Consider the following 25857-nt stretch of genomic DNA (forward strand, 5'->3'; position numbering starts at 1 on the left):
CTCCCCTCCAGTCCATGCTCTGAGAGCTGGTCAGTTGACATGAACATCACTGCAGTCCTGACGTGGCCCTTGGGAGTGAGGCGTCTGAGTGCCTTGCATGCTCTCGTGCACATGCCCCAACAGCACCCTCCTGCTCCCTCCTTCAGCGTCCCATTTTCCACAGACAGGGCTGAATCACACAAAAGACTACGGCTCTTGATCCTGGCCACAGAAGGGGTCCGTGAAGATGCAGAGGGCCAAGTCCGGGCCCCAGAGGACAGTCCCCATCACCCAGCCACCTATATTCCCTTGCTGCATAACATGAGCTTCTAGGAAAAACAAGGGCAAACAACAGGAATGTGTCATGCTCAGTGAGATCTATTTTTTGACCATGCATCGCCATGTAGCAGTGGCATGTCAGCAGGCAGCATTTACACCTGTGCAACTCAGAGGACAAGGGCATTGCGGCTTCTCCTTGCTCTCCACTGCAGTCAATCCACGCAGTGGGCTTTCCCCAACCTGCCCTCTTTCCCAGTCTGCAGCAGGAATCTGCATGGGAGCTGTGGCTGGATGGCAGCTGGCCAGGCCAGCCCACCACCTGGACTGGGGGCTGCAATGACCAGCAGGCAGACAGCCTGCCCGGCCATGTGCTGCACAGCTGTGCAGCACATGTGGCTGCATTTCTGCCTGGGATTTTGGGACAAAAAACATGGTAGCCCCACTGCAGAGTTTAACTTTGAGCCTCTGTGCTCAGCTCCTAAAAGTTCCAGAAGGAAAGAGCGCAGTAGTACTTTCCATCTTTGGTCTCCTAACTGATCCAAGATCATGTCAATTGGCTAGTCTCTTTTTTTAAAATTTTACTTTAATAATCTATTTTTAAATGTTCTCAGTCCAGGAATCAGACTTTCTGGGAAACAACACCAACATCTAGTGAATCTCCCTATTGGGAGATTTCCCTCAGGAATCTTCCATAGCATCATATCCAAGCTCATCAATGCTAGCTCAGGCATCTTAGCCTCTGTCTTTGGAAATCCCCATTTTTTCCAGCACTCATTCCTTGTTACACTAACATTGTTACACTTAATTTCTTATTTATTACATCTTACAATCTTAATTATTTATTGCTTTTTCTGATACCTTTCTCTCAGGCTTTTGAGGAGAATCCCTGTAAAGCTCTGCCTCAAGACCCTCTTTGCTTTGATCCTTAGGAACATTTTCCCAAGATTTTTGCTTTTATGGGGTTGGGACCAATATCCAGGACAACGACTAATATCCTTTCTCCTTTCTATAGTCCACACTGTCTGCAGTCCTGACCTGCTTTGGGTTCTCCATGGGGAATCCAAGCTCTTTGAGGAACCAGCCTTTTTAAAATGTGTTCAAAGAGTGCCTACTCAAATGGGACTCGATGCCACAAGCTGGGTAAATTGTATGCTCTGGCATGATATTTATTATTTTTAACAGTAATCATAATAGTTCCAGAAAATCTACAGAAACTGGCTACTGCAGATGTGAGTCAGTAGAGATGGAGTAATAAATAAATAAATAAATAAATGTATTTCACAAATTTTCTTCCTTCTTTCTCTTTCTCTCCTTCTTTCTTTCTTTCTGTCAGGGAGGTCAGGCAGCTCTCTCCCATGTCTTGGTGGTGACTGCCCCCCTAACACCCAGGCTCCCTGTGATTCCAGTAGCAGAAAACACAAAATCTGAAGCCTTTCCTCAGGAGCTCCTCTGCTGCTCCTTAGCTACCCACATGGCTCAGCTAGCTGTGGGACAGGGTTTGGGTTCAAACACAACTTTGTGTCACATTGTGAGGTGCATCTGGTTGCTACTGTTTATGGCAAATCCTGTTCACAGGAGGGAAATCATCTCAAAAAAGGGGAAAAGTCCATGAAAAAAAAGACTTACACAAGGGAAGTGCCTGCACTGAGGCATATGTGCCGTGGGAGGCCACCCGATTCATAATGGGATTGAGGATTAACTCATGCCCTCAACTGGTACCGCCTCGTCCTCCCCTGAGCACTGCATCTGGTGCGGCACTCCCTGAGACCTTCGCTGTAGGGCTTTAAAGTGACCAGAGCTCCCTATTAACCGTGGTTTTACTACCACCTACAGCAGGGACCCCTTGTGTTCCCCAAGAGGGCGGTCACCCTTGGGCTTGAGGTCCTTCAGCATCTCCACTGCCTTGGCAGGGTGTCAGGCACCCTCAACATACATAAACAGAAAGAGCTAAGGCTCTGAGCTGCGAGGCTGAAACACTGGCCAGACCAGCAGTCCAGTGGCCCCAGGGCTCCCTCTCCCAGCTGAGGCCGTGCTCAGTGGGTGCAGGCTATGGGAGCGCTAGGCAGAGCTCCCCTCCGGCCACCAAGGTCTCCATGGGGCAACCCTTGTGGGCAGGTGTGTGAGCATGGCCCTACAAGACAAAGTGTCCAGACAGCCCTGATGAAGGGAACACTGCGATGAATGCTTACTAGGCAGCCTCAGTCGCCAGCGATCAGTCCTAGCAGGGCTCATCTCAGGCACGTGCATCAGAGCAATGGAAGAGCTGCCAGCGGCGTCCGCCAGCCCCTGCCACATGACCACATGGCTCCTCTCCTCTCCTGGGGCAGTGGGCAGGTGGGCAGAAGCTCAGTCCTTCTCACAGCAACTACGGCAGGGCTGGAAAAACACACACGCACCCCCCCACACACACATGCACGCAGATGAGCTCTGGGTCTGATCTAATTTCATTGACTGCATAACATAAACTGCAGCTGGGAGCTGGGCCCAGGGCTTTCAGCAAAGATATTTATCTCTGCTGCAAGCAATCAGCCCTGACTAACAAACAGCTCCCTTACGCAAGCCATGGGTGTGGGCAGCATGTGGGGTGTCCCTAGCTGGGGGCACGCTGCCTCGCTGATGTCAGTCTGGAGTCCACTTTGCCAGATCGGCAACGCTCGCTTTATGTCCCCACACTCCAGCCCTTTATTAGCTGTCTCTGTTTAAAAAGAAATTCATCTTTCCAGACACGGAGGACTGCGTATTCTTGTGTTAGCTGGGGGGTTCCCATGTTAAATACAGGCCCTGCTCTCCCTTCCCTGTGAGTCCCATTTTTCTTGCCTGGCTGGAAGCTGCCAGGTGACAACTTAGAAACCACCTGAGGAGCTCATAGGATTTGTCCTGGGACCTCACTGCTCCCCCAACTGTTTTTCCTCTTCATTTTGCTAATGTTCCTGTTTTAGCACCTCACTTTTCTTTGCCAAGCCTGGCCAGAAGGACAGGTGCTATTTTCAGTGTGACAGCTCTCACCTCGTGACACGTGAGATGGGTCAGTGCTGCCAGCTGCAGATTTAGAGGTGGGGATGGCGAGGCATGGGCAGGGATCAGGATGTTTGGGAAGTCACGAGCTCAGCTCAGGAGAGCCCTGCCTCCTCACTGCCCACCACCTTCTTGAAGCACATCCTAGGGTGCTTGGTAGCCAGCAAAGCCCGACCATTTCTGCAAAGTATCAGCCAGGGATTTGGACTGGCTAAGCCCAAAAGCATCCCTCAGGCCAACAAGGAGACATCCGCGGGCCATTAAGGACAATCATACCCCAAGAAAACTGGCCAAGGTTGCAATGTGCTTTCTGTAGATAATCAGAGGCCAAGACTCACTGTACCCTCTCGCATGCCCTTCCTGGGGCAGGAGCAGCACCTAGAGCAGGATTAGATGATTAAAGTGTAGATTAAAGCCATGGTAGTGCTCACAGAAGGACACTGAGAGCTAAGCCTGCCAACCGATTTGCATTCCCAGCTCTGCCAGAGCATCCTGCCAGTTGCATGCCTGTGCCACACTTCCCTCACCTGCAAATGGAGTCCCACATCTCTATTAGCTGGTAAACAGGTCCCTGCATCAGAACGGCTGCAGAGCATCTGGGACCCATCATGATGTGCTGAAGCGGGCCCTGCTGCTTTCTGGGCACAGAAAAATTAGGGAGGGCATGTACCCCCCCCACCCTACGCCATGCAAGCAGCCCCCCAGCTGGGGCTCAAGGGTCCCAGGCACCCAAAAGGGTCAGCGGTGCAAGCACCCAAAGCTGCTCTGTGCCTGGTGGGAGGGTGCGCGCACTCTGAGGTGACATGGCTGCAAATGTGCTGCTTCCCCATGCTGCGAAAGGTGCCTCCAGGGACCAGGGCTCGGCTGAGCCCTATGGCATGCCTTGGCAGCAGTTCCCATTAGAGAGGCAGTGAACACTACATTTATCTTCTCCTGCCCATGTTTCGGGTGCATGTAGTTGAGAGAAGAAAAATCAAGGAGGATAAGCATGAAGACAGGTAAAAACAACTGCCCCTGAAATCCAAGGGCTGCTTGATGATTGCACTGCTGGCAGTGGGGTCATGCTACAAGAGGCATAAACTCCTTTATCTCCAGCTTCTGTGGGCACCAGCAGAAATTAGCTGTCTCCACAAAAGGGGAGCAGGAGCAGGAACAGTGGATAGTTCCTGTAGCAAAGCTATCTGCAAGCCTTGGGAAGGGATGGAGGGCTGGACTCACTGAATATGGATGGTGGTGTATAGAGGGGATGGGGGTGCATCTACTCTCAACAGAGCATCAAGAGAGGTAACTGCTCATTCCCTAGGAACGGGATCGCCTGACCTCAAAACAGTCATGCTAAATGCTGGAGTGAAGCAAATTGCGTACATCTGCATATAGATATGCCCAGACTTCCTGTAACTAGAGATGGCCTCAAAGTTTCAACGTAAAGTTTGGGGTGTCTGTTTCTAATCAAACCTAGAGAGACCTTGAGATACATATTTTGAAGATCTCCATGACAAGGAGGCAATGTGAGCATCATTATACCCTTACAAGACCCATAGGACTTGGTTTGGTGCTCCTTCACTCACCCCTTCCTTGCCTGGAGCGGCAGTAAAAGGAGGATATTTAAAGTCTTCCCAAGCTGACACCCTGCTCTCCCAGTGCCTCAGGTGCTGGTGGGGGTGGACCACCGGCACTGCTGAGACCTTCCTGGAGTCACCCTGTATCAGTCAGCAGGGGGCAGGGGCAGCCCATGACAGCTGGACACACAGGTCTCAAACGTCATCGTGCTGGTCTGCTGGGTGGCCCGCAGGCAGGCAGGTTTCACAGAGAGCTTCTCCTCCCCTCGCGGTGCCCATGGGAGGCTCAGTGCTGCAGCTGGTGCCTTCCCCCCCTGTGGCCGGCTGCTCTACCAAGAGGAGTTTTTCAGCTGCAGGGATGCGCACCAGGAATATACCCGTCCTCTAGCAGAGGATCTCTGGTGCCTCAGGTAATGGCTCGTGAGGATCCCTAGCTGTTCACTGGGAGAGGAGATGCCTGTCTGATCCTACCCACATTTGTCCTGTGGACCCTACTGAGGGAGAGGGATGGGGTGAAGGACATACAGACCACCCTTTGCCTTTAGGTGTCCCTGCAGCCCCAGGGGCCAGCTCTGGTCATGGACATGTAGCACACTGCTCTGCCAACTCCGCTCCTGCAGGCAACAGGCTTTTTAACCACCGCATCACAAGGTTTGCATTAACAATTCATATCTACTTTGTACCCAACAGCCACTATTTTGGGAGGGTGATGAAGTAAAATCTTCTCTACGAATAATCTTATCTATCAAATTTAACTCAGAGCTAATTCGGCTTGACACATCATGGCCGGGGAGAGTGGAACATTTCACACATAGAAAGCAACATTGGGCTCGGTTTGAAATGATGTGTCCCCTACCAGCGCAATGCCAGTCACTGAGGCTGGCCAGTGGTGGCTGATCCACTTTGGAAGTGCGTGCAGTGACGCGTGGCTGCTGGGGGATGCTGGAGCCCCGGCCGCTCTGGGCTGTCTCCCTGCTCCCTTGCGAAATGTTGCAGCGGCCATCTGCCTTCCCGCCAGGTTACAAACACAGCGATTCTCTCCCCGTTCGTGCCCGGATCTCTCTGGCCTCGTACATTGGCCATTTCATGGTGCCTCTCCTTGCCTGCACAGCTGTGATCTGACTCTTACTTTTCATAGCAATAATGCAGTTTTTATTTTCTAACTCTCTGTTACAGATATTTAGGAGGGCTTCTTAAATCCAGTCCTGGCTCTTAATGCCATTCTCTCAACTGCTGCTTAAATACAAGTGCTAAATTTTCCCAAGATATTGTTTGGGCTGTGTATTCTGGATTTCTTACCAAGGAAGAGTTGCACTACCAGTCCAGCCAGCACACCTCCAGGACTTGGCCAGCTGTAGTAACCTTATCCAGTCCTTGTGATCTTGCCCCAAAAACATGCTGAAGCTATTATACTTTTTCCCAAATTATCTGCTGCAGCCTTCTACCTCCTGTCTGTCATTGCAGTCAAGAAGTTGACACACAGCTATCATTTAAAAGCCAAACCACTTTTTGGGTTATATAGGATAAAATGGAATGGCTGGATTTTAGGCATACAAAAGCCCAAATTCTTCGGTTTATTCCTACTCAGAGAGTGAACATCCTTGTAGGCTGCAGATGTAAAGAAGAATTTAAAGATGAGGAGAGGACCCGGAATTTCATGGCTGAATTTGGCATCACCAATTTTACTAGGAATGATAGGATATTTAATCATACCTTCCCTCTTGGGCCCAAGTGGACCATGACATTAAACAGCATTCATTTCTAAAATGCAGCCATCCCCAGGGTGTTTAACTGCACTGCTCTGCCATAAGCAGAAAGGCTACATTAACTGTCTAAAACTGCGGGAGGAGATAGGCTGAGTGCGCAGCTGAAGTTAGATGTTAGGAGATGGTCCGTCGCCTGCAGAAGGGCCCAGCACTGCCACGAGGCACTGCTGCTTTGGGCTGATACTTCTGCAGGAGACATGCTGGGTTCTTGAGCTCTCTAGAAAATGAGAAGACTTTGAGAATGACCCGGAACTTGGTGCTGCTCTCCCATCTGCTGGCTTTAATCGCCAAGTGACAGACATGTCACCTTCAATTTGCCACATGCAAAAATGATCCCCTACAGGTAGCCAGAAGAGGAGGTGGCCTGTGCCCCATGTTTGCTTTTGGTTAGCTCCATCCATGCAGGAGAAACTAATGTGAGCCAAGGGGCTAGAGGAAGAAACAAGTCACTGGAGGCAGTTTGGTGCATCACCTTGGAGGCAACCAGGTTCCTGAAAGACAGGGACAAAAATCGGCTCCTGTCCTTGCCTGTCTCGTAGCCGGGCACACTGCTGGGTGTCCGGCTCCTTTGCCAGCGCAGCAGCTGGGGACAGCAGCAAGGGGTTTAGCCTGGAGGTCAGTAGGAGGGCAATGGATCCGTTAAGGGTGTGACTTTTCAGTTTGTCTTGGGGTCCTTAAACTGCTTTAAGAGGTCCACTGTCACTAGCTAAGAAGAGCGAGGCCACTGGGATCCAATTTTGCTATATAAGGATGTGTACTTGTAGAAAATGATTAGGAGTCCACAAATCAAAAAGGAACAAAAAACCCACAAGACTAGATAAGAGGGGAGATTTTCACAGCCTGGGAGCTGCACCATACAGGACTGGAGCACCCTCAGTGGGAGCTCCAGGATGATTTTGACTGACTCCTAACTTGAAGCACTGAGTGGCAGATTGCAAGTATGTGGCTAAAACTGGACACTTCCCAAGGAGTCAAAACTGCCTTAGTCCTGGCTGCACGTGGGCCCTCTTGTGCCCGGCTGGTTGTATTTTGCTCAAATAATCACTGGGTGGATTTCAGAATAGGGAGTCTGATAAAGGTTACTAGTGCTGCTGAGAAGTTTGCAGCACAGCAGCCCTTGGGGGAGTTTGCATGTGTGCATGCACATGCACGTGTGTGTGTGCGTGTGCGTGTGTGTGTGTGTGTGTGTGTGTGTGTTATTTCTTTGTGGAAGTTGGTGTTTTTCTTGCTTTTTTTCTGAACTATCTTTTTTTCCCCATAAAAACAACTTCTTTCAAGGGCACATACTGCTTTATTTTCTGATTACCTGAATTAACACATCCTGTGGCTACTTGGGGAGAGCTCAGCGTCACCTGCATAAATGCAACATGTATTGCTTGCTCCTGCTTCATGATATTTAAAAGACACTAAAATAACTCACTTTCATATAAATAAATCAATTCCAAAAGCTCTGAGGAGAAGCTGTGGCTAGAGTGAAAGGGCACAGTTTATGCCCCAAATTCTTCTTCATGTGGCATGTTCATTGGAACAGCAAGAAAGCACTGGCTAGCAAATTTTGAAGGCATAAAAATTCTTCTAGCAACCTGCTGTCATTGAGACTCACTTCCTGCCTCCCAGAATGCAATATCAGAGAAAGAGAAAGAGCGAGAAGGAGTGAGAAAATATATTGCCATCGTCTCCACTGGAAGAAAACAGGACTGCTCGGTCGTGTATCATGGCCTCTTCACTACTGAAGACGAAAGGAAACTATGGTTTACTCCAAATATTGTGGAGCTGGGGATCTTAGCTGTCTTGGAAGAACCCAGGAATTTCTCAGTGACCTGGTTCTTTCCTCTCTCACACCTGAAGGTCTTCAGTGGCAGCAGCCGATGACACAGTTCCTTGGAGCTGTGCTCCGCCGTGCCAGCGTCGGCCACAAGATGGCATTTTAAATGACAGCCGAGAGAGGTGACAGTCACCCCTGTGCAGCAGAGTGACAGCCAGACCCTGACAGATCCGCACAGCAGCCCCACGCTTAGGCCGCATGGTGGTCAGCTAACCGGTTTTGAGTGCACCCTGCCCACTCTGGATTACGTGCAAAATCCTGCTCAAAAATATGATAGTTAAGATAGGTTAGCTACTGCATTTTAAAATGACACTTTTATTTTCCACTGTATGCATGCTACAAACAGCTGGGAAATACTTGTGGCTTTTGTGCTGTGACCCACTTCTTTGCCTAAAGTTGTGTGTGTGCACCAAAAGCCACCTAGCACCTTTGCACTGAGGTACCACCAGTGCTTGTCTGCCAAGGAAGATGGATGTGGATAAGGCAGGCAGGGATCAGTGGGGGTCTTGAAAGGACTTTCAGTTTCCTTTTGGCTCTGAATTTGATACCTTTTGAATAAGCAGTCTCCTCCTTCCAAAGCAATCATGTGTAGCATTTCCATGGCCATGTCCATCTGAGGATCTCAGCTTGTCTCAAGTCCCTCAGAAACAGCTCCTCATGGTGGTGCAGTGTGAGCACCTAATTGCTCTTGACTGAAACAGGAGTTGGGCACCCGAATACCCCTGAAGACCTGAGCAAGTACTGAATAAGACAAAATACAGGAGCTCTTAAAAAAAACTGAGCGTCATTAATATAGAACGAAGTATTGAGTGCGGTTGGCTAAGTCATAGACTTGTGCCTACACACCTGCCTGTAGCCATTTATGAGAAGTTAAGTCCAAAAATGCCCACAGATCCCGTCTTGGTTAAATGAAACGCAGAACTGACAGGTCCTGTGCTGCTTGCTGAAGTGTTTTTTTCTACACAGACAGCCACCTAAGCAGCTTGTCATTTTGTATGCCCCAATGCCATGAACCAACGTGGTGTCTCTGTCCCATTCCACTCTGAGCTGAATGTCACTAATGGGCCATCAGCATCCAGGGGAGTATCTGCCCTGTCCATCTTTCTGTCTCATTTCGGTTCCTCCCTGGCTGTGTTTCCTTTAGAAAATCTGGATACTGTGAGGTTGCTCTTCTCCTATTTGGAAGTTATCTCTAGCACAGTTGCAAGAGGATAGTTTTTAAGGTAGCCAGTATGCAACAGCCCTCCCTGCTCCAAGGCTTTACAAAATTGGGACCTGTATCTGCCACAGCGAAATGTTGCACTTGGCTAGCATGCCGGGGACTGCTGGGCTGATGGCAGCTGTGCATTCAGCACACGTGGAAACACTGTGAATTTTTCAGATGTGAGTGGTACATGAGGGTGATGCAGGGCACAGGGCTAAACTCTGACTCTGAAGGAAAGAGCATAAGCCTCCCCATCAGATGCAGATTTACACATTTATCTTAGCCTCTCCCTTTGGCCACTGCAAGGAACTGAAAAGATCTCTTGCCTGAGCGCTGTAAGACAGAAAGTGGGCTCTTTCCTGCAAGCTGCCAGCTCCTCCAGAGCTTTGCCCTGGGAGCAGTGAGCACCTCTGCCTTCCCCACCACATCCCCAGCCATTTCCCTGCACCGCCTCGCCAAGGCCAGGCACTGGGCAAGCTGCGAGTCTGCTCTGTCAGGGTGAGATGGAGGCGTGAGCCACATGTGTAACCTAAACGTGGGTCCTGCTGCATATTTCCTGCCATGCTAACTCCACAAGGCAACGCCAGCCCTTGCTTATGACAGTGGATATAAATCAGCCATCTAGTTGCAGAGAGAAATCGGCGAAGCTCCTTCTCAGCCAGGGTGCAAGGCTGGCAAAGCAAAACCACCTCAAGGGATTTGAGCCTTGCTCTGATGTCTGATTGTGGCACAGTTTATTTCCTTGATGCCAGCTTTGAGAGTGATTCACCCCATCATATGTGCCCGTGCCTGCCCAGACAGCGTCCGCACGGTCGGTCTGTCTTTCTGTCTACGTCCCTCTGTCCGTCTGCTTTAGCAGGGGAGCTGCTGCACAGCAGTGGCAGGAGTGCATTGCTGAAGTTCAGCTGCCTCCCAGAGGTGACTTTAAGTTGCCTGTTTTGTGCTGCTAGTAACACGGCTGAAACTGTAACCTAAACTAACAGGCAGAGCAAATGGGCAGAAGGAAGGAGATCAGAGCCATTTTGTCATGAGCTGAGCAAGGGCTCAGCTGCCTTCGCATTAGGGAGTCCTGGTTCAAATTAGCGACAGACGAACTTCAAAAGCCTTGCAGACACTGTCCAGAGAGGCATTGAAATGGGGTACGCCTGGCTGCAGCCTAGCCACGCTACGGCCCTAATCCAGCAAAGCACTTCATCATATGTGCAACACTGGACTACTCTTATGCTTAAAGTTAAGCAAAGGCTTATGTGCTGCAGACTGGCAGTCAGACAAGCCCCAACAGATCCTCCCAGCACAGCTCTTATGCTAATTGTAGTGATTCCTGATTCAGGCCCCAAACACCCCAGCGGAGAAGAGTTGGGGATGTTGAGTCTGGGTGAGATGCTGAATCTGCCCCAGTTCTAGTCAAGAACAGCATGTCTCAGGAGAATTTGGGTGCTACTGGTTTCACTTGGAAACTGGAAAGCGTGAGTGATGGGAAAATGAAATAAAAACAGAAAACACCCAGACTTGGCTGAACTTTGCTGAACCACAGAAAAGCTTGAGTCTGAGTGTTGGGCCAAAGTTGGCCCATGCTCTTTAACCAAATAGTTCTGCCGCTCTTCAGTTTTATATAGCTGATTAGTAAAGAAAGGCACAGACGAGGGAAGAAAAACATTCAGCCTTTACCAAACATGCCTGTTCTTGGAAGCACAGCTAAAACTTATTTCCATTCTGATTACACATTGCAAAACTCAAGGCCAGCCAGGTCTGGGAATTGCTAATGTTCCTATGAGCACTAGGCTTTTATAAGCCTCCAGAAAGAAATTAGGCTACCCAGACCCGCCAATTCAGTCACTGGGGCTGGGAGACAGACTGGCAGTAGGTTTTAGTAGCAGATAGAAAGAGGGCAGCACAAACACAAACTGAAGCAAAAAGTGACGTAAGCAAAATTGGAACTTGCCAACCAAGAATGAAGACAAAACAGCAAAGGGCAGATTTGGCAGCGGCAGGCTGTCTCCCCTGGCCCCCTCCTCCCTCCATTGCTCAGGTCATCTCTCGCGAACGAGCTCCCCGGCAGCGACAGTGGCAGTGGCCAGGGCACCCCGTCCCCATGCCCAGCCGCCCCGTGCTTCCTCTGCCCACCCTGCTCCCCAGACAATATTGTTCTGAATTTCTATCTGTGAAACATGTCCTTACTGTGACCCGCAGAATATGTGTACTTTAGCTAGGGAGAAAGAAGGAAATAAAGAAAAATCAGTCTGAGACTGATGTGCTTGGAAACTCCAATTGCCCCTTACACAGTCTAAACAAATATTTATTTAAATTACTCAGAATGCCCCAGTCTTTTTATATGTATCCCAAAAGAGTGTCATAAAACATCTACAAAAAGGACTCCATTAGCCTCTGCTGCCCTGAGTTAGAGGAACATATTTCACCTCCAGTTAAATTGAAGTTTAATAAACTCTCAGCCTCTGTAGGATCCCTCCAGCCCCCCTCCAGCTAGTCCTCCCCTGCCCCAACCTTGCTCCAGAACCTGCGTACAACGTCGGCATTCGCCGTGAGCAGTGGCCGCCAAGACGAGAGGCTCATTAGCCCTCCTCTGGCCTGTGATCGCAGCAGCAGAGCACCTGAGCGTGCTCAATAAATCACCTCTCTAAGTGGCTGCTACAATCTCACACCTTTCATTTTTTTCTGTTGGGGTCGTGAGGAGGAGGGGAAGGATCTTTGAAGCTCTCCCCTGTTTTTCTTCTGCCCCAAAGTCTAATCACCAGCTTAATATGCTTTTATCTATGAAGGATTAGCTCCACAACCTTTGTACCACAGCAGGAGAGGGTGCATGTTCCGTAAGGGAGTCAGGTGCAGTCCACCTCTTTTGAATGATACCAACCAGTGATGTAAGTCACTGTGCTAAAAAACAAACAAACAAACAAAAAAAAAAACAAAAAAAAAGGAAAATCCTGCTTCACAATTTAAACGCAGAATTTTTTCATCCAAAAAAGTATGTATGTGCAGTTCAATAATCTCCTCTTAATAAAGTTTTGCCAGCTGATCAAGGAGCAGAAATGATACCACATGACTTGGCCAATTACTCTCAAGAGACATTTGTGCAGGAGTCCAAGCACATGGTTCACAAAGAAAAGGGATGAAAATGATTTACAGAAGCAGCGAGGCAAAGGTTTATTGATAATGAGGCACTCAGAGGAAATGGGATGAATGTGCCTAAAATTCCTTTGGTAAATGAATAATGAATAGTATTCACAGCTGACACAACTTACGTTTTTCATTTTGAGTAGTGAATAGCAAGACAGGGTGAATGACAGTTATCAAGAAACAAAACAAAAATTAGGTAGTACTGAACAAGGAAAACATCAACAAAAGTGTGCTCTTACTTGTGAAAGAGGAGCAGTGAATTGCTCCAAGGGTAAATGGTTCATGTCAAATGATTCAGAGTGCTACACCCTCCGAGGCCTGAATAGGGGGATTTTATTCCACTTGAAGACTAACTTCTTCAGCTTGCAACATGCTTAATTGTCACCAGGGAAAAAAAAAAGAAAAGAAAAAAGTAAGCCTGCATGAGCCAAGAGAGTTTGACTTTTATATTCCTCTCCACTTTTTTGGCTTAATTCTCCCCCCAGATTCCCCATCCCCATGTAAGCTGGGCTCCCGCAGCCTCCCACCCGTACTGCGCTTGCTCTCCAGCAGTTTGGCTGTGCCACCGAAGGCACGTGGAGTCTGGCCACTGCCTTTCGGGTGACTGGATCAGACCAGGAGCAGATCTCTCACCAGCACATGCAGCACTGAATTCCTTTAAAAAGCCACTCCGGGACCCAATTTTTCTGGGAAAGACTGCCCCACAGACAACGTTTGCACCTCATATGGCTGCGGCTGGCAGGGTAGCCATACCCGGGCTGGTACGGCTCCACCAGCGCTGACGGACCACAGCCATCTCTGTCTGCTGGGATTGATGCCCTCCTGGCTTGGCACCCAGGCTGCACTTAACTCATGGACCAGATAGGTCCACAGGACACAAGATGGTAAGCGGCAAGAGCACTGTCTCTGAGGAGCTTTTGTGCCTTTCCTCTTTTTTCTTCCCTAATATGCTCCTTGCTTCCTAGGTCTTCAGATCATATATCAGGGAAGGCTGCACAGCTGCTTGGCTGTGAGCACGCCCCATGCTGCGCCCATGGCCCCCTTGCCTTAGCTCCCGTTGGGTAGGGCCTGGGGACAAGGACAAAAAGCCGCAGGCAGCTAGGCTGAGCTGATTAGGTGAGCACTGAGCAGGTGTTGCTGAGGAGAGGCATCCGGCTTTGGGCGGTGTGCGGCAGTGCTAAGGCATCCTTTTGACTCCTGGCACGCAAAACGGGGGGCTGAGGAGCTGGGAATACACTGTGGCACTAATGATGTCAGCAGCATGGCGTGGACAGGACAAGAAATAGGAATTGATGCAGTTGCCATCCCCCCAGCGCTCTGGTGACGGCTCACATTCACCTGCCTGGCTCCCTGGGTGTGCAGAGGTGCTCGGGGGGCACACAGCCGTGGGGGGTGTTTGATAGGGCCCCAATTAGGGGGCTCGGGCAGGCTGTGCCTGTGTGTGAAGCAAGACCCAGCCCAGATGAGGACGGTGGGCGTGCATGTGTGAGCTCTTGGCTCTTCCTTCCCATGGGAGAAGCCAAAGGACGTGACACAGTGGTTGCGGATCCACCTCTAATCTGGCCACAGTGCTAAATCTTTGGGCAGGAGCTGATAAAAGTAGGCAAATCAGAGGAGAAACTCTACCTGGTGAACAGCTCTGTGTTTCTCCTCATTGTTCAGTGTGAGTGCGAGCCTTATTCACTGTGTGGCACCTGCACCCAGTGCCAGCAGTGTCCCCAGGCTCCCCATAGCAGTCACCCAAGCTGCATCTGAGCGTCCCAAGGAGATGCCTGCACTTCTGGTCACAGTGACCCTGGCGAGATGAGGCACTGCTATTGCTCACATTGTGCAGATGGCAAACTGAGACAGGGAGCCACCAGGCACAGAGCAAGCAGTCTGAGATACCTAAGCCTGGTTTTTAAAGAGTACTTAGCATTACATAATAGTTTTACATGTTGGAGATGAAAGCTGTAGTGGCCTCAGCTATGCTGTGAGTGCTCAACAGCTCTGTGAGCTAGAAATCAAGAGGGCCACACGGGCACCCTCAAATTGAAGAGCACAGAGCTGGTGACCACCTGGGACAAGTCCAAGTGGGCACAACAGTGACTGCACAGCCTGTCTGAGGGAGGCCTGCTTCGCTGCAGTGGATGCCCTGACGCTGGCTCAACAGGCTGTGCCAACAGCAGGGACCGCCGGACCAGGAGGCACCCGAGTCTGCGCAGGTGGCCCTGGGAGACTTGCACTGTCTCAAAGTACTTTTAGCTTCAACGCTGCTCAGATGCCCTGAACCATGCAGTAACCTCCCAGGACCTTCATATCTTTGTCATGCAGTCCCAACCTCCTCTTCAATCTGATAAATGGCCTCAGTTTTCCCCTTCCCAGTCTTTTGACCAAGCTTCTGCCATATCCAGATTTCTTATCTCAGCATTCTGTTTCTTCCCTCGATAAGGCTTTTGTGGATCTGTATTTAAATCAGCGTGCTCCCTACATTGCCTAGAATTAAGGAAGGCTGAGACCATCCCTTGGAGTAAATGGCCACTGCAATTTGAGTGAGTTCAGACCTGGATGGAAACATGCCCAGAGCATGTAAAATCTGCAGTGTGAAAATCAAAGCTGTCTCTACTGAGCAAGTGGGAACTATAACTTCTTAAGGCTTGTTCTTGGACGATTTTTCACAGGAAAGAAAAGAAGCACATTTCTTACCCAAAACCTAGCTTCACTGTGAGTCTGACATTCTTGTTCCAAAGCACAGTGCACCAGAACTTCTGAAAAAAGATACTGTCAGATTTTTCTAATGCGGAGAAAACAAAAATATAATTAGTTTTAGCTACGTTCTTGGAAACAGCTTTAATTGCTTTAGATGAACTTTAAAAAAAAAATAGTATTATAAAAAGAGCCAGAGACAAACAACTGCTGTGGGAGTTTTTAGCCCAAATCGTTAACTTTGATGAAGTTAGAAGCAACTGGAGACAGGAGTCTGGTGGGAAGTGCCAGACAGTAGATACAAACAGCACTGACTCTAGTAATGCACCTCCTAAAAGAAAACAAAAATCATGGATTTTGAAAACAGAGAAGCTCCTGGAACACCACTAGTTCTCAGCAGAAGTGGATGATTAAGTGAAAGATGATGACCATGAAAATCAGCTTATATTAAAAACTATCCAGGGTAGGATCATATTGACACGAGTGACAGCAAATGTCAAATAAACATTAACAAATATTCACAAAAATCATTTTTAGGAACTTGTGAAAAGGAATATTTGCCCCAGCAACCTAATTCTGCCAATAATGCCCATCCAATCAGGGAATAGAGATGACTCCATGTGACCTTATCTCATGTATCCACCGTGTATCTACCCTCAACCCACCAGTGCCAATCACCTCTTGGCTGCCTAATTCTTGAACCACTTGACACACACGCACACACACTCTGACTAAAGATTACTCACAAACATTGCTGTGCCAATAATCCTGCATCTCTGACAGACCTTGAAAAAAATCATATCTTGTTCACAGGTGATTTGCAAACGCAGCATGAGTTTAGCACTTTCCTCCTGCCCCTCTTTCCTCCAACGTATTCCCTTAGGGGAGCCCTTGATTTTGCAGATTTCTGATCTACCTGTGGGCAACTTTGTGTTGACACAGTCTCCCTAGGCTTGGGAGGGCTCTGTCTGGAGAAGAAGCCATCCCAACATCCCAGCCAGCACTTTGGGCTGTGTATGTTGCCTTTTCTAGAAGAGTGAGAAACAACCAGAAGGTCTTAATGGTACCTGGAAAGAGCCCCTGCAAGCAGGATGTGTGTTTGTTTGGCCTAGGGGGAAAAGTAAAATACACGATCAAAATTTATGGGCTGGAACCAATATGTGTTGAAAGCACTAGTCCAAAAGATACTAACTGTTTCAAAGTTTCCTAGCTGAGAGTAAGCAAGACCCTTTTTTACCCATTTCCTCTTCCTCAGTTCTTTAGAAATAGGCCTGTCTGCAGGGGTCTGGAAAGAATGAAATTCGGGAAGAAGAATGGCTAAACACTTCAGTTTCCAGTGTCTGAGGGTTCCTGGCATTCACCACAGGGAATAGGAGGGGGCCACTAGGCATTGGCTGGGCCGCCACTTCCTGAACTGTCCCCAGCACTCCAGCTCCACGAGGAATGTCTGCAAGGAAAGCTGCCGGGGGCTGCAGTGGGCTGCCTTTTCCTTCCTTCTCATTTCAAACTAGGATTCCCACACCAGTGTCTTCTCAGATTTACTAGCGCACTGAACATTTGGGTCATAATTCTGCAGAATTCACAAGAGGCGAACATGCCTGCATGGGAATGTGTGATTTCTGATGCAACTCATTTTGTTCATGAGACTCTCAGAAGAAGATATACAGTCAGATATAAATAATGATTCTCCTAACTACAAAAATCCTTCAGTGAAAACAGTTATAAGGCTGTAGATTGGAACAAGCCAGGATTTTAGAGCCAAGTTTTTAGTGCTTCAAGAAACTGTGGAGGTTCTCCATTGTAAAGAAGGGGTCAGAGAGCCCCATTGCTGGGCCTGCTTGTGCAGAGGGGCTTATCTGGAAGTAGGAATAATGTGAATATTCGCAGTTAATGATGTCCTGTGTATTCCAAAGCGAAGATTCAACTTCCTGAATCAGCTTAAATCAAACCGTTATTCCTCATAGACACCTCCTACAGCAGATGAAGCTAGGGCTTATAAAGAGGGATAGCAGGCTTGCTATACAGTCCAATTTGCTGAAAGTGTAGTACATACTGGTCTAAATAAACTTCCCCTGTAAATAAGACCTTTGTAAAATAACTCCCAGATGAGAGAGATTTTGTGTGTGTATCTTCGTGAAGAACGTGCTCTGAGCTAAAGAGAAAAGAAAATCTTAGTGCCTCCATGTCCTAGCAGCAACCTGTAGCCATGATGTTCAGATACTGTAATAAGAAGCTCTACCGATTATTGTCAGTCGGTGATGGTTTGGAAGCCAATGTGTCATCTATTTATTTAATGAGTTTTGTCCCCAGGCGAAACCTATGCCAGGAGGGGACTGGGTGGCTGCAGAGCAAAGCTGCCCGCCTGGGGTAGGGTGGCCTGGGCATGAGGTCTCGTCGCACAGGGCACAGCAGGAGCTGCTGGGCTAATCTGTGGTGCTACATTACTATCATTGCTGTGCCACCAGGTCCCCTATTCACCCCCCTGCCCCATCTGCCCTACTGCTCTGGACATATCTATCTTTCTCTGAAGTGCTGTTCGAGCTGCACTCAGCTTTTTGGTGCCTTCTTCTGCTGATTTTGTTGGGTTGCTGGCACTCACGCAGCTGCTGTGTCACTACTTCTGGCACTGTACTGTCTGAAAGATGGTTGTTCTGCTCACCGCCACCAGGCAGCCCCTGCAAAACCCACCCCTTCCTAACCTACTGGCAGCAGAGAGCAAAAGGATGGAGTCTTGTCACCTGTTTCATCTCAGACACACAGGGAGGAAGATTACCAAGGGAACAAATCTAACTATTTAGATACTTGTATCATGTTTTCCTGTCAGGACATTTTCACAGAGACAGTTCGAAGGGATTCAGTTCTCACTGAGATGTCACTGCAGGCTTTCTCTCACTCCTCAGCTTCTTTTTGACTCCCTGAGAGGAAGTTCACAGCAAAGTTTATGGTTTCAATGAAATCTGTGGGCTAAACCAGGCCATTATGTATTTTTCTCTAACAGAGAACTAATTTTCATCAGACTCAACATCCCCACTTGCATTCTCAGCTTTTAAGACCTACTCAATTCCTCTCATAATTCCTCCTGGACCACGGCCCATTTGTCTCTTACGTGTTAATGCATATATGAGGTCACTGCTACACACCGTGACTTATCTGCTTTGGGCTCCTAATCTCTCCTTCTCCATGGGATGTGGAATCACCAAGGTTTCCACATGTGTATCTGAATCACAGAATATGCATTTTGCTTGAGGCTGTACTGAAATTTATTTTTCTCTAGAAAAAAAAAAGAGCCTTTCCACTTTGAGATTTTTGCAAAGTCCAGATATGCCACACTGGTGCATACCAAATGGCCCAAATTCAGGAACTCCTTGCAAGAAGTTTGGCTTCTTGGCTAATGTTCAAGGAGGAGACATGGGGTCAGACTACACTCTTTCTTCCTACTTCTCTGTAAGTCATTAAAATCAACAGGGTAGACTAAGAACTAGATTAGACCCAGTCCTTCTTTTGCTCTTCTGTGGAGTGTCCAAAGTGTGAATCAGTTGCCCACTCACAGGTTTCTAGTGCCATCAAAATGCCCTAAGGTATCTATCTCAGACACTCACATGGGGCAGGAAGACATGAAGACCTTTAGGAGCAGCACCAGGAGACCAGGCAGTGTAAATCAGGGCGTGTGTGCCAGCACTAGACATCTCTGTTATTCAACCGGCTCAATCCCTCCTCCCTGCACCGGCTGAGCCTTGCCCACTCCGTCAGCAGAGGAACGCTGGGTAGCTCCTATTTGGTTTGTTAGGATCTCTAACAAACCTGCTGAAATACTTTGGCCTCAAATCTCTGCCTTGCTGCATGTTCTTCATGTCTAGGCCCCCAAATATGGTGAAAAATGCATCTCTTAAAACCTTGGTTGCTATCAGTTTCTTTGTTCCTTTTGGGGTAAGTTTCAGGTCATTTTCTAAAGAAATCCATGGCTACTAACAAACACTGTCTGGCAGATTCCATCTCAGGCAAAGGCCAAAAAACATCAACAGCAATGAATCCCAGTAAGGTCCCTATGAGACACTGCTCAATAGGGTTTCTCCCCATCTTTGGGGATCCACTTTTGCAATACAAGCCATGCAAGAAATGCATCACATTTCCTGTAGAAATTTTCCATAGCCTGTCTGCATTTTCCTCAAAACCAGTTCTATCTTGGTTTGGCTAAGGATTTTGCAACCTCAAGATGGCCAGTGGTTTTAACATCTTAACAAAACCTCAGAACCTCCTTTTTCAGTGTTTCTGGTAGAATAAGCTCTCATGAATACTCATCACTCATTGTTTTATTTCCCCATCTCCTATACAACATTTCATCTTTAAATTCCAAGCCTTCTCACTATGACCAGAAAGCTTTCGCCCTCCAGTTCTGTAGGCAGTCTGTATTCCAAAGCAGACACAATTGCAAAATGAGTTTTCAATCACGCCCTCTTTTGATACCAGAAGCCTTTTTTGGGGATGCTCAGCTCTTTGACCTCTGCTCTTACAAACCCACATCTGCTGTTCCAGTGGATGAAGCAGAAATATTTTCATTTCTGCAGACTGTGAAAGAAAGGAGAAAAAAAGGATGCAGCCTCAATCCTTTTAGTATGCATTTCCTTACTGTCCTGCTGAGGGAAATGTCCGCCCAAAAAAGAAAGCATCTGAAGAAGGCATTTCCAGAGCTAGTCTCGTGCCCAGGCCTATGGGTATCTGCTGATCACTGCAAATTTCAAGTCCCAGGGCAAGGTGTCCTTCAGGATTGCTGAATGCGGGGAGCTGTTACACATCTGCATGCTATGTCAGGATCACAAACTTCCAGACAGAATAGCTGGGTAAAAAAAATCTAGGGATTTAATCACTACAGGATCTGTGTGTGTAGTGTGCTAACATCACTCTAGCGTTTTTTGCAGTATTTAGTCACCATCCATTCAAGCTCATTTTGGTTTCATGTCAGTGCTGTCCCCACTCCACAAACACTGCCACCTGTGCTCAAAAGAAACCGCTTCAACTCTGAAAATGCACAGCCACTCTCCTCTGGCCACTGAGGTAGTTCTCCCTTCTCACAAGAAGTATGAGGTGCTTTTGCAGTCCTGGCAAATCCACAAATAACCCCTCAGCAACAGGATCAGTGCCCTGCAAAGTCTGTGAAAGCTGGAAGTGCTGACCAGGGCCATCCAGCCTCCCTTTTCTCATGTCAGTGGAAGCTCTGCCCCCAACGCCCTTGCCTGAGTGTTTGCACAGGATAAGCATTACGCCTCTTAAATGGTTCACCTTGTTTTGGGTTCAGTTTCAGATTGGCAGCCTCGAGTTTATGACAGCCTGTTTATAAAAATGTATCAGTTCCTATTTAAAGGGTTTACAGTATGGCAGGATATCCTCAGATATAAGAGGGGGGCTGAGTGGCCAGCCCTACAATACCTGCTCTGTTAATCTCTCAAGCATGGGCTGCCTTACACAAGCAATGGGAGACCAGTGCTACTGATTGCTATGGACTTGTCCTAATACGAAAGCCATTTTTACCTCCACATATCCACTGATCCACTGTGGAAACCAACATGAATCTAGTATAGCATAACCCAGATATAATCTATTAATGGTAAGGGACAAGCACCCTTTGGTTAACATAATTTCCCATATTCCCAGCAAACCTATTGCTTACCTTTTTTCTAATCAGGAAAATTAATGAGGTCCAAGAGTTGGCTTAAAGCTCAAAGAGATACATTTCTGGAGGCAGGCACTGCAAACAGATTGCCCAGACCTCTTTGTATCACTTGTGCCATGTCTCCGAAGGAAACCACTGCAGCTTGAAAGGCCCTGGTGCTTATCTGCCAGGTACCAATCGCCCTGAGCTGCATGCTGAGCATTGGCTCAGCTCCTGCCTTGGCTACGCTGAGCTCTTTCCCAGACCCCGGAGGTCTAGTCTGCCACGTGCGTTTCTCCCCAGCAAGAGCACTTTCCCCAGTTGCTGCCTTCCTTTGCACCCATGAGATGGCTCCATTTTGGATTTCCCCATCCTCTTCCCTCTCTGTCTAGTTTCAGTTAGCAACTGCAGAGCTTGGCTGGGCATCTGCAATGTCTATAAATTACACATGCAATAACCCAGCTCTGGCTATAGCAGTCTGGCTTCGCCCATGGGCCTCTCTCTGAAGTGGAGCACTGCCAAGTGGAGGCAAGTAGGTTGTTTAACCAAGAACTCCATTTTTTGCCACCAAGGCCAAGGAATAGAGGATTTTCAGTACAACCAGTCACAAAAGTACCCTTCCCGAAAGCAAATTAGTTAAAGGCTACAGGGAAGAGGGGGAGTGCTTTGAACACCAACTTAATATCCGGCCCTGGGCACCACAAGGCATTGCTACAGCTTCAACTCTAACTTAAAAACAGTATCTCCCAGCTTGGCATGCACAGCTTCACATCCTCCTGTTTCCTGAATTCAGTTTGGGGCTTTCAGTAGATTTTTATGAGGCTCTGTCCTGACTAGCCATATATTTATAACAACCCTTTTTGTGGGTGTTTCCCCTCCCCACCAGAGCAGCACTTAACTGAGCTGCTGCAGTCATGTTTGATGTCGTAGCCAATCCATTGCTTTCCTATCCTGCATAAGTCCCTTGTTTTAATAGCTTGAAGTGGTATGAACTGGATGAAAATCCTCTCCTCTCTAGCATAGGAGCTGACCTTATAAGACTTAAAGCAACCAGCTTCCCTCTTCCAGTAGCAGCCTTTTCTACTCATGCTAAAGGGCTGAAATGCAATATTTAAGCTCTGCCATAAATCCCACAATTTCGTGGAGTGTTTCTGGCCTCCTCTTACTCCACAATCTGCCTAAGTGCCTAGCAATTGGTCCATCGGCTATTTATCTTGGAAATCCTCACCGGCATCTGGAGATGTGAGGAACACAAAACGTCTGCAGGTCCTCTGCCAATTTAGGTGGGTCTCTCCTTCCCCATGCCTCCTAGCATTTGGCTGTGTCCTGGCTAGCTCAGACTGATATCTGGCTCCAATCTGCTTACAACAGTTCAGACCAAATCTTGATAAATCAGGCTGTGTCTATAACACCGGGCTGCTCAGCTCTCAGGTATGGGTCCTGGCCACAGCCGTGCTGCTGACTGCGCCCCAGGAGGAGGCCTGGGCATGCACTAGCCCAGGGGGGCAGCTTGGGCACGGAGCCTGGGAGAGAACCGCAGCGCGGGCCAGACAGGCCTCCAGCCCTGCGGCGAGAGGCCGGGACACAGGCTACAGAGCGCACCCCTGCCCCGCGTTCGGCCTCAGTCTCCTCTCCGTGCAGGAGCACTGCGACGCCAGGCTCCCTCCGACCCATCCTTCCTCCCAGGCACGCAGCGGGAGCGGGCAAGCATTGGCCTCCCACCAGCTCCTTCCCCCGGCAGTATCACGGGAGCTGGAAAACCCGATGCTGTGAGCCCCCCTGTGTCACAGAGCACACATGCTGAAAATGGCCAGTCCTGTGGGTGTCCCAAGCCCAGCATGACAGACCGGACAGTGCTAGACCAACTGCATGCCCAGCAGGCTGGCACCCCAGCGATCCTCTAGTTTCCTTTTCAAGATGATTTTTCTATTCTTTTAGAATTCACTGCTGTGGCTTAGGCTTCCTATTAAGTTTCAGGCTGAACAACACTTTCCTGTTTCCCCTGTTTTGTGAAAATTCTTCTGGCCTGTAGCATGCACGTCCCCAACCACGTCACAGACTTGGGGTCTTGCAGCTGGGCCTTCAGATCTCTCTGGACACTGTCCCAGCAAAGACTCATTTTCAGCTTGTTTTTGACCCCACTGGGAAAATTCCCAATATTGCCCTAACTCTCTCTACAAAGTTCACAACTTTGGGGTTTTTTTTGTTTTGATTTTATTCTTGTGTGAATTCCTTTCACTTTTTATTGCTTCTTATTAGGTTAGATTTCTGTAAGCACCTTTGTTATCTAATCCCTCTTGCATCAAAAGAATATACAGCTCACTGTTTCCCTCTTTGGAAACTGAATCCTACCCCTGATACCAGTGTTAACTCTCCTGACTGAAGCAGTTAGTCAATATTTGAAGTCTTGAGGAGGTAATTTCCACTACAGAGAGAAACTGATGAGTCCTGCAGTATTTCTTTTATGCAGTGGTGTTTGCATACAAAGCCCTATCTCCCTAAAAAAGTCATTTCTGTAGTCAATATCACAAGCTTCTTTTATTTCCCCCAGAGAGAAATCTGCCCCAAACACTCATTCTTTCTTTTCCTCAGGTTCCTCGTTTCCCACTGATAGGTGCTTCTCTGACAGGGCTTGACTGTATGTTGACTTTGGTTTTGCAGTGTTTTTGGTTATGTTTCCTGCCACACATGCACACATATACTCTTTCCACCAGAAGTGTATGAAGGATTTGCATTGAGTTTCCAGTTAAACTGTTGCACCTACACAGCTCTGGGACTGGACAGCCTTGCTGGTGGCCTGTGCTCAGCATAGCGGCTCCAAATGCTCTGTCTCTTATACTCCCATGGCAGCTTCCTTGCTTTTCAGATTTTTACTGAATAAAGGAAGTCACTATCTTTATAAACCATATAGATTTTTCACCTGGCCTCAGTGTACAGTGCATCTATCAGTGACTAAAACAGCTTACCTTGCAAGCTCCATCACCTCCTAAAAACTCACTTGCCTCACAACTAACGTACAGAGCCCTTGCTAATAAAGAATATACTTAGAAATAATACTTATTCAATCATCTGCTTCCAGCAGGCAAATTAACTGCAACAAGGTAAACCTTAAACTGCATCTTCACTAAAAGTTTTATCAGACTTAAATAAGCATTTAACTGCTGAGTTAGGTGATGCAATAGTCATTGATCAGTACAGAGAAGGACAGACGATAGTTCATGACATATCAGCTTATCATGGATAAATCCTGCTGGGACCTGAAGACAGGAGCTGCTAAATGTTGAATCACAGCTATTCCCCATGGAGAAAGACATGAAGAATCCAATGCTTGTGAATTCATACTTAGACTGTCCCTAAAATCAATTGCAGACCACCTTCATTAATAGTTGTCAGTCTGCCACTGCTCATCACTCTTCCAGGTTTCTCCTCTTCTTCTCTGTCTCCTATCTTTCATCTCTGTTCCCTCCTCTCTCCATCCTCCTCCCCTATTCCTCACTGAAAATCTTTTTTTGTGGAAAAATGGCCCTAGAAATATTACAGTGATTAGAACTGCTTTTTCACATCCTGCCTACTTATGTGACAGTCAAAATATGGAAGACTGTGAGTATAAAAGCAAACACGGCCAGGCAGAATGACCAGTATGCCTAAAAACACTGATTCATCTGAACTTAAACAGAGTAGCAAGTGGAGATCATTTGTTTAATATATATAACTTTACTTATGTATCTCCACTTACAAGCTGGGGCAGCTGAGAGACAAGTAACCGTTGTAAATTACTGTAACACTTTATTCATATGAAATGTTCCTATCGATCTCTTAGCAAATGATTCTCAAATCACAGGAGTCCTATGTTAGCTATGTAACTGCTCAGGCTTTTCCCAGTCCACAACTATTTATTTTCCTTTTGAAGATGTATCTATATGAACATATTAGATCTTTGCTTTCCAGACTGACAATGGGGATGGGATTTTTTTTCTAAATGTGTAGGAAGGATAACTCAGAAACACATGACTTTTGGGGCAGGGATTTCTCAGCATTTTCTCAAAAGCAATGACCAACCCATCTCTCGTTTTGGCCAATATGAGTTGTCCAGGCAGATGAGTTGCTTTCCAAAACTGAGACCATTAATGTGTCTTGGCAGGTTAAGCCTATTTTATATACTAGGAGACCTGGGTACATAGGACACACAAATTGCTACAGCTTCTTGGAATGAATAAGAATCTGACCATCGGGAAATCTAAGTTTAACCCCCTCAAAAATCAAACACAGGACATTCTCCACAGTAATTTCCCTGTCTCTGCGAAGTGCACTCCTCCTCTGCCTCCTCCCTCCAGCCTGCTGATAATCTCCCGAAAGAGCCGTGGCCGTAGGAAGAGTACGATGAAGCCACTGAGTAACAGCTTGACCTTGCACAAGCCACTTTCAGTCTCTGAGTCTCAGTTTTTCCAACGGCAAAATGGGAAGGAAACTACCACAGGATGCATCACACTGAGCTGAGAATTGCCACGGCTACCCAAACACCATGAACAGGACAATAAACCGGCTTTAAAGATTTCAGGGGAAAACTGGCTAAAGAGTCGGAAACTAGGGCAACTAAATGGACTGAGATGGGCTGGAGATGTCCTTTAGCAGCAGACCTTGGCTATGAGCCTCCCAGACACCACCTCCCTCTTACAAGGCAAACTCATCATGGCTTTGAATGCAGGGCTTGGAAAGGGAATAAATCTTCAAGATCTGAGGGACTCAAGTCTTCACATTAGCTCCCC

General features: G+C 47.8%; 1 protein-coding gene across 1 annotated transcript in view; it reads right to left on the reverse strand.

Moving 5' to 3' along the window:
• Window positions 1-25857, reverse strand: part of ALX4 (ALX homeobox 4) — a 44429-nt gene that overhangs the window by 12590 nt on the left and 5982 nt on the right. The gene's annotated exons all lie outside the window — the stretch shown is intronic.

This window comes from Apteryx mantelli, chromosome 4 (assembly GCF_036417845.1).
Source record: "Apteryx mantelli isolate bAptMan1 chromosome 4, bAptMan1.hap1, whole genome shotgun sequence".
Lineage (NCBI taxonomy): Eukaryota > Metazoa > Chordata > Aves > Apterygiformes > Apterygidae > Apteryx > Apteryx mantelli.